The sequence below is a fragment of the Enhydra lutris genome, unplaced genomic scaffold (genome assembly GCF_002288905.1).
Source record: "Enhydra lutris kenyoni isolate GAN:26980312 unplaced genomic scaffold, ASM228890v2 scaffoldscaffold72, whole genome shotgun sequence".
In the NCBI taxonomy this organism is placed as follows: domain Eukaryota; kingdom Metazoa; phylum Chordata; class Mammalia; order Carnivora; family Mustelidae; genus Enhydra; species Enhydra lutris.
The window spans coordinates 1,245,090-1,260,371 of record NW_019154156.1 but is presented as its reverse complement, the minus strand read 5'-3'; the positions used below and the strand labels follow the sequence as shown (position 1 = coordinate 1,260,371).

The window sequence follows — 15,282 nt, the reverse complement described above, 5'->3', positions numbered from 1 at the left end:
GTCCGAGTTAAAGAATATTTATGAAAAAAAAAAAAGATTTATTTTTCTTGAGTTGCTAAAGCAATCTAATAGCTAGCTGAGAGGACCTGTTTTATAAGTAAGCATTGTAATTAGTGTGTAAAGTGTATGCAATAGTATTGCTAAAAGTTCTTAAAAATAGTTATGTTTTCTTAAGCAGGCTAAATATCTGTCCTATGATTTTGTTTGTTCTACCAATTTGCTTAGCAAACTATTTTTACCACCAAGAATGAACCAGTTCAGCTCTGATCACAATAATCATCATTTTTCAATTAGGTCCAGATTCATGAGATTTTACTCCCCATTATTGCCATTTTCTAAATATGCAGGCGAATATGGAATGGAATGGTATTTTGTTGCTGTTCAAAATATAACTCAAGAGGATGAAAGTTGTTTTACACTGCTGTCGCTACTGATTCAATTTTAAAAGGAAAAAATTTAAAAAATTTAAAAATTACCAGAACTGTAGGAATTCAGTAGGCCTAAGTAAACACACCATTTTGTACCTTGCCTGTTCAATTTAGTATTAAATTTCAGAGTCTGGAAAGCAATCCTAATTACACACAAACTGTAAAATATATTTGAAATAAAGTCTTTTGTTTATAAAAATCACTGTCGTAATAACTTTTTTGAAAAATTAATATTATCTTGATAGAAAGTTGGAGAAACCACCACAGGACATAGTTAAGTAATTACTTACTTACACAGAGGACTGACTTTAGTCAAATTGCTCCAACACTGGCCCTCAGTGAGCTTTTGTTTTGCCTTATACAGCAAACCTCCAACTGACTACAGCGCAAGTTTACAAAGTGTGGTTGCATGAACTTTCGTTTCATTCAGGACTATAATCATTATTGGTAGGCCCCAAATAATTCCACAGTTTGCCCTTTTTATTTGGAAATGATCTTTCAAGCAACGTTGTCTTCTGCGGGGTGAGCATACATGAATGGAATTAACAATCTGCTTTCTTACGGGCAGAGATTATTTGACATCTGGAAAATGAAATGAAGTTGCCAGTCGTACGACATTTGGGCACAAATGCTAACTACAGTTATTGAAAAGAAAATTTTAGATTGTCCTCATTAAAGAGTTATCAGTTTCTCCCTAACCTATTAATTCTACACATCTATAAAGCTTTGATATTACAGCCTATTCTGTCACCCAAATCTTGGACTCTTGCTCATACAATCCTCTGGTGGAGCTTTATCTTTGTCCCTTATTGTTCTAGTAAAATTTTAAAAAGTAACTTAATTGTTCAGATACTTAAGATGCCCAGAGCTTATGTTGGCAAACCTTTAGAAAGTTTTGGAAATGTTACCCTTTTTTCTGTAAATTTTAAACACACAACACCTGAGCTTGGGTCATGGAGAGATAGTTAAATCTTCTTACAAATAAAAAAAAGTACAAGTCCAGAAAAATGAATGATAATCCCATGAGATTGTGCTAATGATTCAATATTTGGCAAATATTACGTGAACAATGCTAAGTTGGTTCTCCTGGCAATAAAAAAGCCTAACACCTGTCAAAGCTGACAAACCTCTGGCTGTCTAGTCCATCGTATTGGCTTTATATGATTATGTAGACTCTTACCCATTTTTAAAATGTGGTAAGGCTTGTCATAAATCTACACAAAAATGCCCGTACAATTAACACATACCACATAAAGAAACAAGGGGTAAGGAGTAAGAATAAAAACAGATTACACATACACTCATGTAGCGCTAATCACTAAACAAAAAAATAGTCCTTATTTTCATAGCAGTCAGGGCAAAGAAGAAAGTACATGGATTAGAAAATACTTACTGCTTAATTGAAGGAAGCATGCGAGTTTATCATGAGAAATAAACCTTCATTGCCCTAAATTCTTGGATGGATTTCACACTTAAGGGATAAGAAACAATGCGAAGAGCCACTTTTTTTATAAGCAGATTTACAAAAGCTGTAGATTTGTTTCATATATGCTTACTCTCTCAGTCCTTGAGAAGAGTTTTATGAAGACAGTTTGCAGGGGGTCAGAGAGAGAAAGGGTATACATATGAATAGATAACTGGATATATGGATTAGACAAGGATTTACAAGGATAAAGCTGGAAGAATTGTGATTGTGATGAATATTTATCATGTCCCATAGACCAGCTTTTTCAACTATCAGATGTTTCAAACTGGCTTTTAATTATGCCATGTTCAGTATTATGATAGGTCTATATGAGACATAAAGCAATATTTCTTCCATCAACATTTGTAATTTCCAAGGAAATAAGACTAGCATACATTAAGCAATAAAACAATATAAGAATAGGATTAATGCATCAAAGACTATAAGTGATATGAAATTTCAGATGAGAACAAGAATTGTTTTAATATATACTGACACTTCATCTCCTAAATAAACATAGTAGGAGGTGAATGGCCACCCTTCCGTTGGAACAATTAGAGAAAGCTAGAAAATCACAAAAATTGTGTTTTAAAGGCATTAGAAAACCGTGGAGGAAATGAGACTAGATGAACCACAAGTCTAGAAGAGCAAGACTCTGTCTTAGGTGAAGCTGAAGGTTGCTAGCTATTTCTATTTAATGAAGTCATTAGATTAGAGCAAAACTTGAAGGTTGCCATAAAAGTCTTGGCAGCTCCTGGGGGAAAGAGAGACAGGCAAAGCAGTTGTGTGGATCTGAAGTGACAAATTAGAAACTTGAGGGACTTCAAACACAGGACTGGTTTTATTAATGGCATATTTTCTGAGTTCTATGGCTGTGTGGGTTGCAGGAGGTTTATGGTAAAAGCTTCTCAAAGAAAGATGGAGGTCTCCTGCTGCCATTTAGTGCTTAGGAAACAAAGTCCAGCCAGAGATGTGGGACCTGCCTCAAGTGCATTGTTTCCCTTTCAAGCTAGTCTCCCTTTCAAGACATTTAACAGATTTTATCTTCAAAAGTTAGGATTCTGGAGAGTGGGACTGGGTACCTTAGAAGGACAGAACTGAGGAGAAAAATACCCATTATGCTCACAAGCAAAGTTTGGGAAAACCACACTCTGAGACAAAACAGAGGTAGCCTGAGTATATTAAAACTGCCAAGCAGACTTAACAGAACAAAATTCCTGATAAGAGCAAAATAATCAGCCCTTCACCCTACATGTCCAACACAAGAATGAGAAACTCCACTATGTCAGAAGATTAAATCAAACAGGTTCTTTGTAGTTTTTTTTTTTATTAAAAAAAATTTAGGAATAAAAAAATCGTAAATACAGGAAAAGACAAAGAAATGACTGATAATCAGAGAAAAAACAGTAAATGTAGGCCCACAAATGAAACTGATAATAAAGTTAGCAAACAAAGATTTCAATGTAACACTGGTTAATATAATTAAGAGAATATATGAAAAACAGACAAAATGGATAAAGAGGTGAAATCTATGAATAATAATCAAGTAGACACAAGAGGTCAGGTTTAGTAAGATTAGTAAAAAGGAAAAGAGTTTAGTTTTTAAAAAATACAGAGACTGATCCCAAAAAAAGCATTTAAAGAGATAATTGCTGAGAACTTTTCAAAACTAATAAAAGATATCACAGAGATTCAAGAAGTTCAGGTAATCCAAGTGGGATAAGTAAAAAAACAAAACAAAACAAAACAAAAAAACAAACACATATGTACATATTACAGTAAAAACCATATGAATACATATGAAATACACTGAAAACCAATAACAAAGATAAATTTTTTTTAAAAGATTTTATTTATTTATTTATTTATTTGACAGAGGGAGAGAGATCACAAGTAGGCAGAGAGCCAGGCAGAGAGAGAAGGGGAAGCAGGCTCCCTGCTGAGCAGAGAGCCCAATGCCAGGCTTGATCCCAGAACCCTGAGATCATGATCTGAGCGAAGGCAGAGGCTTAACCCACTAAGCCACTCAGGCGCCCTGACAAAGATAAATACTTAAAAGCAGCCAGAGGAAAAGTAGATGATCACCAAAAAAGGGCAATGAAACTGACAGCTGACTTCTCAATAGAAACAATGGAATCTAAAAACAATGAAATCACATTTTTAAAGTGCTACAAGAAAAATTTGCCAAACTAGACTTCTATGTACCACAAGAACTATCCTGATGCAAAGAAGTTGCAATAGAGACATTTCCAGACAAAACCTTAGAGTACTCATCATCAGCTGATCTGATTATAGTATTAGAGAGATTTCCTCAGGCTGAAGGAAAATGATCCTGCGTGGAAAATGTAACTGCAGATATAAAAGAAGAGCACTGGAAATGGTAAAATATGTGTGTAGTTGGATCTGTACACAATACCTTGTCAAGTTTTAAATAAATGTAGAAGCAAATTCATAACAGCAATGATGAAACAGTGAAGAGGAGAAATAGATTTTAAAAATCTAATTGTCTGGGAGCATCAAGAAGTCATTGATGCGTGTGGTGATCTCTAGAGTAGCCAAAAATAGAACAGTGAAAGAATTTACAACCAATTTTCTGATAGAAAAAAATTGGAATAATAAAAAATGAATCTGAAGGGAGATTAGACTAGATAAAATAAAATGCATGCTACCACAAGAGAAGGAACCCAAAATGGCTGAAAGTAAATTGGTGGAGGAATGTAAATCATGCAAATACTATGAAAAGAAATGTATGATCACTTTACTAATATTAGATGAAGGAAGATTCCAGACAAGAAGCATTATGAAAAATAAATATATTTCAAGTGATTCAATCCAATTGGAAGATAAGAGAATTTTTGAAATTTATGAACTAAAAATCATAACTTTGAATGACGTAAAATGAGCCCAAAATGACAGAATGAAACAGAAAAATACACAGCATAGCAGAGGCCTTTAATATAGTTCATTCAATAGCTATTAGAACAAGCTGGAAGAAAATTAGTAAAGTTATAGAAGGGCTGAATATTACAATTAACAAACTAACATGATTGAATGGACGTGTATAGAGCACTTCCCCCAGTGATGATAGAATTAATATTCTTTCCAAGTGCCTGTGGAAACTTTTCCACAGTCCACAAGATAGAGCATCATTTAAAAAAATCATGTGTAGACTATATCCTAAGCCAATTGAATTGAACTACTAATAAAGCACTAATATTTAACTAGAAAAATCCCGACTGCACCGAAATAAAATATTATCATAGATGAATGAGAGTATGAATTCCTCCCTTGCTTTTTATCTACTTTCTTATAGTTCATATAGTTCTTGCCACTTTACCACATATTTGTTGTGGGTTTTCCTCTCAACTGGAATATCTCTTCGAGCTTCTTCTCTCTTCCGCTATACCTCCTCTCAAAACTCTAGGGAGTATGAATGAGTAAACAAGACTTTAGGAACCTCACTCTTTCCCCTGAACTTGAACCACCCTCAGTCAGGGCCAGCACACAGCCCCTTTTGTGGGCCTCAAGATCAAACACTCAGATCCACTCTCCCATGAGGCCACCTTTTTACCCATTTTCCCTACACTTGGTTTTTTCTAGGCTTGCTTATCCACCCCCACCACCTGCCGCCAACACACACCATTAAAAACAAGGACAAAACAACAACAACAAAAAAGCCACACAATCCTTTGTACCTAACTCTTAAAACTCTCACGTATGTTATGGTCAGAGTTCTCCTTATTGACAGAACACCCTTCTCCCTGAAATTGTCCCTTCCTGCTCCCACCCCGTCTTTCGGTTAGCCTTTCTAATGTTCTCTCTCCTTGCTAAATCAGGATTTGTTTTTTATTTCACAAGATAATCCCAGAAATGAAATGTAATTCATTTTCCTTCATTTTTATACTATAAGGTGTTGATGACTGTAGGAGGTTTTCCTAAAAGTCAAGACAAAGAGCATAAACAGGGCAGAGGGATGCAAGTGCATCTGGCCTCAGGGTCCCCAAAAAGACCAAGTGTGGCCCCTCACTGTTAGCAAGATCCAAAGGCACAGAGATGAGTGGTGGCGAAATAAGAAGGGAATTTATTTCAGTGAGACCAACATCAGGAAGACAGTGGACTAAAGTCTCAAAGACTGTCTTCAGTATTGAAAATACTTCCAGGTTTATATAAAGAGTGTGTGGGGCAAAGGTCGGTGGGTACGTGCCATGGGGCAGCAAAGGTCAGCTCAGTCATTTGAGGTCAGTCACAAGCGGTCTTGCTGGCATTTAGGGCAGCTTGAGGGCGTAGTTTCTGTTCTCTTCAAGGGGTGCTTTGCCCTGCAGGGTCTTTTGTGTGAGTTGAGAGATAAGCTAGAAAGAACTTAATCAATTAGAAAATTGATTTTCTAATCAAATAGACTGATGTGAAAATAGAGGTAGTTGAAGTCCTCTCTCGAGGATCAACTTGTAACCACACAATAAAAATACCAATTATGCTTCTAAAAATCATGGTCTCTGACCTTGACAATTTGGGGATCTAGTTTGGATGCTCTGCCTTCTTGATTCTCCTCTTATTCTTTTATAGCCCCATTTCTTATAGGGAACAGAGGGATTTCTTTAATTGTTACTTTTCATTTCATGGCTCTCGGCTTCCCACTCCCATGTACTTGGCACATTTTTTGAAGATAAAAAGAAGAAAGCTGGGGCGCCTGGGTGGCTCAGTGGGTTAAGCCGCTGCCTTCGGCTCAGGTCATGATCTCAGGGTCCTGGGATCGAGCCCCGCGTCGGGCTCTCTGCTCAGCGGGGAGCCTGCTTCCTCCTCTCTCTCTGCCTGCCTCTCTGCCTGCTTGTGATCTCTCTCTGTCAAATAAATAAAATAAAATCTTTAAAAAAAAAAAAAAAGAAGAAGAAGAAAGCCAGTTCTCTCCCTAAAACAAACTATGTCGCTGGATATTTTGACCCCCCAGAGAAGGGACAGTTTAGGCATAAGGGAAGGTGCGTGGACTAGAAGGTTCTGGACCTACTCTGCGACTAAGTTGGTTTCTGATTTTGCTCAAGTCACTTAATTTTGCTAGGATTTTTTTCTTTCCCTTTGTTGTGAAACCACTCTTGAACGGGATGTCTTCAACTATCCCTTCCATTTCTGTGATTCTATAGTTCCTTGAAACTAAATACAGTGAGGGTCCAAAACCAGGAAGACGCACTGTGAGTGGCATTGATCTTAAAAACAAGCAGGGGGAGAAGAGAAATCTTTACAGCAGGTCTCAGACAAGGAAGTGTGGAAATGAGCAATGTTGAGTAGAGGAAAGAACACAGGTTTTAGACAATGACTTGAATTAAAATCCTGAAACAGCTTCTAGTCACTAAGCAACTTCAGGCATGTTAATTGGTCTCTCAAAGCCCCAGTTCTTTAATAGGAAGTGATAACCCAGTTCGGGGGGTGTAAGGATCCAAGGTCAGAGTCATTTATATCATTTTCATATAATTTTGCCATGGTTCCCTGCTTAAATGTCTTCCATATAGTCTTTTCTAACTTACCCTCTCTGTAGAACAATTTAACCTTCTTGTTTATACTTTAAAAATTTAGGGGTGCCTGGGTGGCTCAGTGGGTTAAGTCTCTGCCTTCAGCTCAGGTCATGATCTCAGGGTCCTGGGATCAAGCCCCACCATTGGGCTCTCTGCTCAGCGGGGAGCCTGCTTCCCCCTCTCTCTCTGCCTGCCTCTCTGCCTACTTGTGATCTCTTTCTCTCTCTGTCAAATAAATAAAATGTTTAAAAATGTATATCTAAAGCAGCATATACTTGAAAAATATTATTTAAGGGGCTTCTGGGTGGCTCAGTCAGTTAAGGGGCTGACTCTTGGTTTTGGCTCAGGTCATAATTTCAGGGTTGTGAGATCGTGCCCCTCATCAAGCTCCATACTCAGTGGTAGTCTTCTTGAAGAGTCTCTCTCTCTGCCCCTACCCCACTCATGCACAGACACAGACACACTCTCTCTTTCAAATAAATAAATCTTTTAAAAAAGATTGTTTAAATACAATATTGTATTTATTGTCTTGCAGATCTCTTTTGCTGATTGGACTGTGAACTCCCTTGAGGAAAGAGAAGGTATTTTGTTGTTGTTCTATATCCCCAGTGTCTTAAGAGGGTGCATCACACTTGACAATAAATTTTGCAGAATAAATAAAATAATAAATTAATGGATGAATGGATGATGGACATGGAGACTTTGCAAATAGTTCTTGTGCATAATTTCATACCAATGAATATTTTATTCTTACTTGCAATAGAAATTGCTTGAAAAATTAACTTAAAATAAGTAAAAGATTTTAATGACATCAGTGAAATTATTACTAATTTTTAAAGATTTGCCCTTGATAACTTGTCTCTAGGACTGATCAAACTACTTTATGTCCTCCAGGCATTGATCCTATTAATGTTTCAGAGGTCATTTTTATTATATTCATTAACTCAATCTGCGAAAATAATTCATTATATAGATTAATACAAAACATATATTAATATATAATAACATAATAACATATTACTATATATTAATAATATATAATAATTATTATATATAGTAATAAATAACATATATTGATATATTAATATATAACATATTAGTATATATAAATATATGTAACATATTTATATATATATTAATCTTTCCCCCTAATTTTGGGAATATACACAAATTCTTAACATTCTAAAAAATTAAATTGAAAAAGTAAGACAATTTAACCATTTTAGCAAAAACACAAAAAATCTTAAACCTCGCTCTCAGAAGCCAAGTCTTCACAGTGTTTCATAATACATACATTTTTTTTTAACTTTTAGAAGAATAAGCAGGTGTTGTGAATGATTCCACGCTCATTCTGCATGCTGCACGACAGGCCAATAAGTCAAGAGGCAAAATTTGGGGCGAGGAGAGCAACTTCATTTGGAAAATCAGCTAATGGAGGACATGGTGGATATCATCCCAAAGAACCATCTCCCCCAGCATGAGATTTGAGCATCTTTTATGTTAGGACGTGGGGAACATGGGAGGGATTTAGAGTGAAAAGATGACTGACATCTGAGGGAGGTTGTGTAACTTCTTTTGTCCTCGGTCAGCTGATTTTGGATACAGGAATCTGGTCACGTCATTCTTGCAAACCTTAAATATAGCATAGTCATTTCTTTACATATTCCCTTATCTCCTTGAGTGAGGTAAGTTGGGGTTTAAAAAAAAAAAAAGACTTTTTTTTTTTCGAATTTCAGCTCTAAATTCCTTTTCCAATTCCTTTGATGATTAACATGTCTGTGTGCAGGGTTAAGGCGTAGTCTCTAAGCTCTAGGTCACAGCAGCAAGGGAGCAAGAAGCAATATGGAGTCAGACATGCTAAGTGTCTCCCTGATACAGGGTTTTGGAACTGCCACTTCTCCGGGGCATCCTGTTGAACACATTCTGTCTCTGAGGTTTCAGAATACTTTCTGCCTTTCTCTCTTTCATCAGTAAACAGGACCACTTATGAATGGTGGACTTTGAGAGGAAGTTCAGACCTTAATTAACGTTTAGACCTTAATTAACGTTCAACCTCAGTTAGTTTCCAAATTCCATCTGAAAGGAACACTGAGAAAATGAAGTAAGAGAGATTTTAATACTTAAAGTTTCTTTTGTCTCTTCACTGATAGGAATGAAGTTATGTGGGAGGTGGGTAGTGCCACCATAACCTATTTTATTCTGTCTGAATGAGGAAGGTCAGTATATCATCCTTCCAGGGAGAGGAAATTGCATAGACATCTCCTGGGAAGACAATAAAGACATCTTTGACAGCATGTTGAAAACATGGTAAAACTTTCTTTTTTTTCCGATAGAGGAAAAAAAAATCAGTATTTAAATGACAGATGAAAGTAAATGATGGACAAAATGCATTATTCTTAAAGTGTCTCCTGGTTATTCTGAAAGAACTATTACATTTTGAAGACTGAATTAAAATTGGTTTGATAATAATATATCAGTTTATCAATAAGACAGTGAAGCTGCTCTTTGAAACCACGTTTTTAAAATTTCTTGTTGTGTTAGCTTTGTCTCCAAGCATCTAGTCCCATAAAAACAACTGAGAAAAAGGGAGGAAAAGAAACTCAAAAACTTTGCTTTATTTTAATATAGGAATTTTTTTCATGAAGTTATCAATTTAACTTCCCTTTAACTTCAGAAATAACAAATGATGGAAGTTTCAAAACATTAATAACTATCTTCTTGAAGAGTTTAGCCAAATAGACACTGCCTTCTTTTGAGCCAGTAATTTTTCTGACAGCTTAGGAATTCATTTCTATCATTTGTGGTAGTTCTGCAAATTGCCAAAAAACAAGCACACCTGGGCCAGCCTTGATTTAGACTAGCATGGTTCCACCTGGTACCATTACCATTCTACTCCATTTATGTCGGAAGTCTTAAAAAGACTTAACCGCCCCAGCCCCCAACCCAAAGATTCAGAATATCAAGAAATCTCTCATTCTAATCAAACATGTAGACAATTTTCAGCTTTTGCTTTGTAAATAACTTTATGAACATTTATGTATATAAATCTTTGTTGGTATATTTTTATTTCCTTATAAGTATTAATAGGTCAGGATGTTTGAAATTTTTCTGGCCAAGTTTCTTTCCATAAAACATACAATTTACATCTCTTTTGCTTCTAGTCCATTTTATATCATGCCTTCTTTAAGGCAATTGGATCTCTACTCCAAACCCCTGTTCATTTTGCCTCAGAAAAGATTTCTCTTGTTTTGAAAATAAGAAGCTTAGAGTCTCCATGGAAGGAATAAATGAACTCCGTTTATGATAAAGTCTTTCCCACACCTAATTTTTAAATCATGAGTCAAGTAAAACCCTTCCCTTCTGCCTGGAAAAGCCTTAGAAATAGAGCATACCAAAACGGACAGAGTAGAGGATCCATGTACTGGGACCAAATGTTCAGCTATATAGGACATTAGGAATACATACGCATGACCGTCTTTACACATGCAAAATGATGTCATTGGACTACATCATCTTATGGTTTTCTCCCAGTTTCAAAAAAAATTTTATGGATTGCCCTCTTGAAGTCCTTTGTGGTCACTCCAGTCACAGTTAAATTCCCCTTCTTCTCACTTCCACTCGTAATTTTACATATTGCCCAACTGTCTTGATCACATAGGTGCTGGGAAAATAATTCCTAAATTACTGTATTACATGATTCTTAAATTATGCGATAAATATTATCATCTTATTCATGAAATAACTAGATCATAGGACTTGGAATTAATAGATCTTTTTATTTTGAAAATAACAAATATAAGCCAAACCCCTTCTTTAAAAAATATGGTGAGGCAATACATAGTAACTCATAGGTTACATAAAACTACTTGGCTGTTTTGAATATGGAATACAAATTGAGGTAATCTTGTGCACACCTAAAAATTGTTAGAACTTTTAATTTTTTACTTCATTTTATTACAAGAAATTCAGAATATTTACTACTATTTTAATTAAAACATCACACAGTTTAGAATGGCTATTATCAAAATGACAATAGATAACAAGCATTGGCAAGTGTGTGAAGAAAAGTGAACCCTTGTGTCCCATATTGGTACAGCCACCATGGAAAACATTATGGATGTTCCTCAGGAAATTAAAAGTAGAAATATATCATCCAGCAATCTTGCTTCCGGGTCTATACCCAAAGGAAATAAAAGTATCTCAAAGAGATATCTGTACTCCTCTGTTCACAGCAGCATTGTTCACAATAGCCAAGATACGGAAAGCTACCTAATGTCTGTTGACAGATGAAAAGATAAAGAGAAGGTGAGATGTAGACACATGTAATTCAGCTTTAAGAAAAGAAGGAAACCCTGTCATTTGTGACAATGTAGATGGACCTGGAGAGCATCACACTAAGTGAAATAAGCCAGAAACAGAATGACAAAACTGCATAATCTCACTTATATGAGGAATCAAAAATAGTCAAATCCATAGATGCAGGGAGTTGCATCTGGTGGTTATCATAGGCTGCGCATGGAGAGAAATGGGGAGAAGTTAGTCAAACAGTACGAAGTTCTGGTTATATAATATAAGTAAGTTCTGGAGATCTAATGAACAGAGCATGGTGATTTTAGTTAACAAAACCATATTGTATACTTGAATTTTTTTTTTTTTTTTCAATTTGAAAGTAATCATGTATTAACTGACCGGATGAAAACAATAATCATTGTTAGATACCTGAGCTCATCCTTCCAATAAGCTATTGATTTAGTCTTCCCTGTGGCCAGCACCTCCACCTTCTACAAAATGCGTGGTCTTTTTCTTCATCCTCCCTCATGGGTAAGATAATTTGAAGGGCCATAAGAAACTGTTTTCTTCTTTGAAACTTTTCCAACAGTATAGATCTTGTCAATCGGATCCTCCGAGCAGATGGTGCCATATTTACCAAGAGATTGAGCAATCAGTGTGTTATCTGTCACTTCTTATTGATTTTGCCATAACCATGGTTGTAGATCCATTCATGTACAGATGTCAGGTTTGGGGCCTCCCCCATGCTAAATATGGTTCCACAATTGTTAGCATGTTAGCTGAAGCCTTGCTGAACTTAACAAAGATGGCCCCGAATCTGGTGAAGAGAAAGAAGCTGCAACATCTTTCAAACCTTCAGGTTCTCACCATTGATACCTCTGATCCTGATGACAAATGCCAATTTAGGTTCTGCAGGTACATAGAAGTTGCCAGCTTTTCTTGCCATCCTCGCCATTTGAATCTTAGTTCTGTATATCTGCCTATATTCCTTGTGGTAATGCTTAGCTTTTTCATAAATAAGCTTCCTCAATGCCTTTTGAAGCATCTTTTGAACAAATTTCTTTCTTGGACGCTTGATATTAACTCTGCAGAATTCCTCTGCTTTTTCTTAGAAGTCTCTGACACAGCAGGAACCTTCTTTTTCTTTTTTTCTGCACCTTCCATGGCTCCAGACAGGAAAAAAAAAAAAAGCTGTATACTTGAATTTGCTAAGAAGGGAAACTTTAAGTACTGTCTCCACAAGAGAAGAAAGAGAAGAAGAAGGAGGAGGAAAGGAGGAGGAGGAAGGAAGGAAGGAAGGAAGGAAGGAAGGAAGGAAGGAAGGAAGGAAGGAAGGAAGGAAAAGAGATAAATAAAATTATGTGAGATGGTGGAAATATTAACTAGTTTGATTGGGGGATCCATGTCAAAATGTATATGTATATCAAAACATCAAGTCATCCTTAAATATACACAATTTTTATTTGTTAATTATACCTCAATAAAGCTGAAAAAAATTATAAGTTGGTTTTGGTAGATTCTCTCCCACTTGCTGGCTTTAAAGAATTCAACAATAATGTCATGTTGTAAGCCGCACTCGAGGCAGCCTCTGGTCAACAGCTGGCAAGAAAATAGGCCTTCAAGTCCCTGCAAGGAGCTAAATTCTACCAACAAGTTTGGAAGTGGATCCTACTCAAGCCTCAGACCATAGGCCTTGACAATACCTTGACTACAACTTTGTGAGACCCTAAAGAAGAGAACCTAGCTAAGCACAGCAGGACTCCTACCAACAGAAGCTGCAAGATAAAAAATGTGCCATGTTAAGTGCTAAATTTGTGACAATATTGTTACACAGCAGTAGATCACTACCACAATGACAATATTGAATCTTAGCGGTCCATTTATAAGCTTCATGGATTAGAAGAAATACCTTATCAACCCATTAGTGTTTGTTCATACATTCATTGTTCTTGGAAGAGGGGCCTCAACTTTCCTTAGTTTCTCAGTATTCTCCAGAACCCGAATGTGAGTTTGCTACTGTCATATATAATGAGACTAATTACAATGTTCATTACATCTGGATGTAACGATATTTTATAGCTATCAAAGAAGCTGTTGAATGAAGTCATTCTCCAAACATAAAGCTCAACAAAAAGAATAAGAAAGCAGATAAATCATGGTGGTTCTCTGCATCAGGGAGTCATTAATCATTTGACTAGAACATGCTTTCAAGAAAATGACCAGAGTAGTCCCGAGAGATATTTTTGCCAAAATAGTTTGAGTGGTACCAATTTTTATAATTAAGAAATCAGCACCCGAACATACATACTGTTTTGTTTCTTCACCTAACACATTTAAGCCTGATACACGAATATAAGTTAAATTATTCTGAAAATCTTTGAGTCTATGGCTCTAGGTATTTGAAAATATTCAAAAGAAGATTTCACAACTTTTAAAGGGCATTATGGTCATTTTTGCTAAATAAAAATGAGCCCTCAAGAAAACACTATTTTTGGGTGACAAAGTGATAATGAAAGAAATGTGCTTAAAATGGACAACAAATATGCCTTTCAAACTGAAATGATTAAATAAAGATATGCCCGTGGAAGTGATTGAAACTGGAGAAGTGCTGAAATTCAGGGCTGTGCTCAGAACATCTAAACTGGAATAGCTTTAGCAATGTCTGCCAGGAAAATCAAACTTCATTTAAAATTTTTCTTAGAATTTCTTCATGTCAGTGACATTCTGTGTGTGAGGGCTCCGTTAGCATACAATCTAACAGAAGCTGTGTACAGCTGATTGGGGAAAGAATACCATGGTTTACTCTGGTATTTTAAAATGTGCTATCCTCTCCTTGTGTTCTGAATATTTCTGTTCATGGAAATGTGATTTTTTTTAACAAGAGCATTTCTTTATGACATTTTAGATCTCAGACATTCAACTTGCCCTACTAAGCCCAAGCAAAGGCCTTTTAAAAGAATAAGTGAGAGGAAAGTGGGGCTTCAAAGTAATGTGACTGGAAGTGGTTTCTAACCTTGACATTTTTCTTTGACAATGAAAGGAAAGAATCAATGGGTCACAATTACTTCCTGAACATAAAGGCAAAAGGAATGAAGGGGAAAATGGGTTCATGTGTGAGACTTCACATCCATCTTGTAGTTTTCTTAATGGTATAGATTTTTTTTTTTAAGATTTTATTTATTTGTCAGAGAGAGAGAGAATGAGCACAGGCAGACAGAATGGCAGGCAGAGGCTGAGGGAGAAGCAGGCTCCTCGCTGAGCAAGGAGCCCAATGTGGGACTCGATCCCAGGGCGCCGGGATCATGACCTGAGCCGAAGGCAGTTGCTCAACCAACTGAGCCACCCAGGCATCCCAATGGTATAGATTTTTATTATTACTTTTATCATGGTTTTAAGTCTGCAGTTACTTTTTATACTTACGTTTTTGGTTTTTTTTTTCCTCTGAAAGCAAGTGATGAATTTCACAGAATTTGATCGGTTCTTGGATAAGCCTGGATAAGCAGGCTTCTCTTCTTTACAATGTGATAGCGGATGTTCATTTCCTTACAAAAGCTCAAGAGGCTTCTGTGGCAATCTTATTGACGTGTTTTCACAC

At 36.2% G+C, this 15,282-nt stretch overlaps 1 pseudogene; it reads right to left on the bottom strand.

Annotated features, from left to right (window-relative positions):
- Positions 1–12,122: 12,122 nt before the first annotated feature.
- On the bottom strand, positions 12,123–12,854 carry LOC111159959 (annotated as a pseudogene).
- Between the last annotated feature and the right edge of the window lie 2,428 nt (positions 12,855–15,282).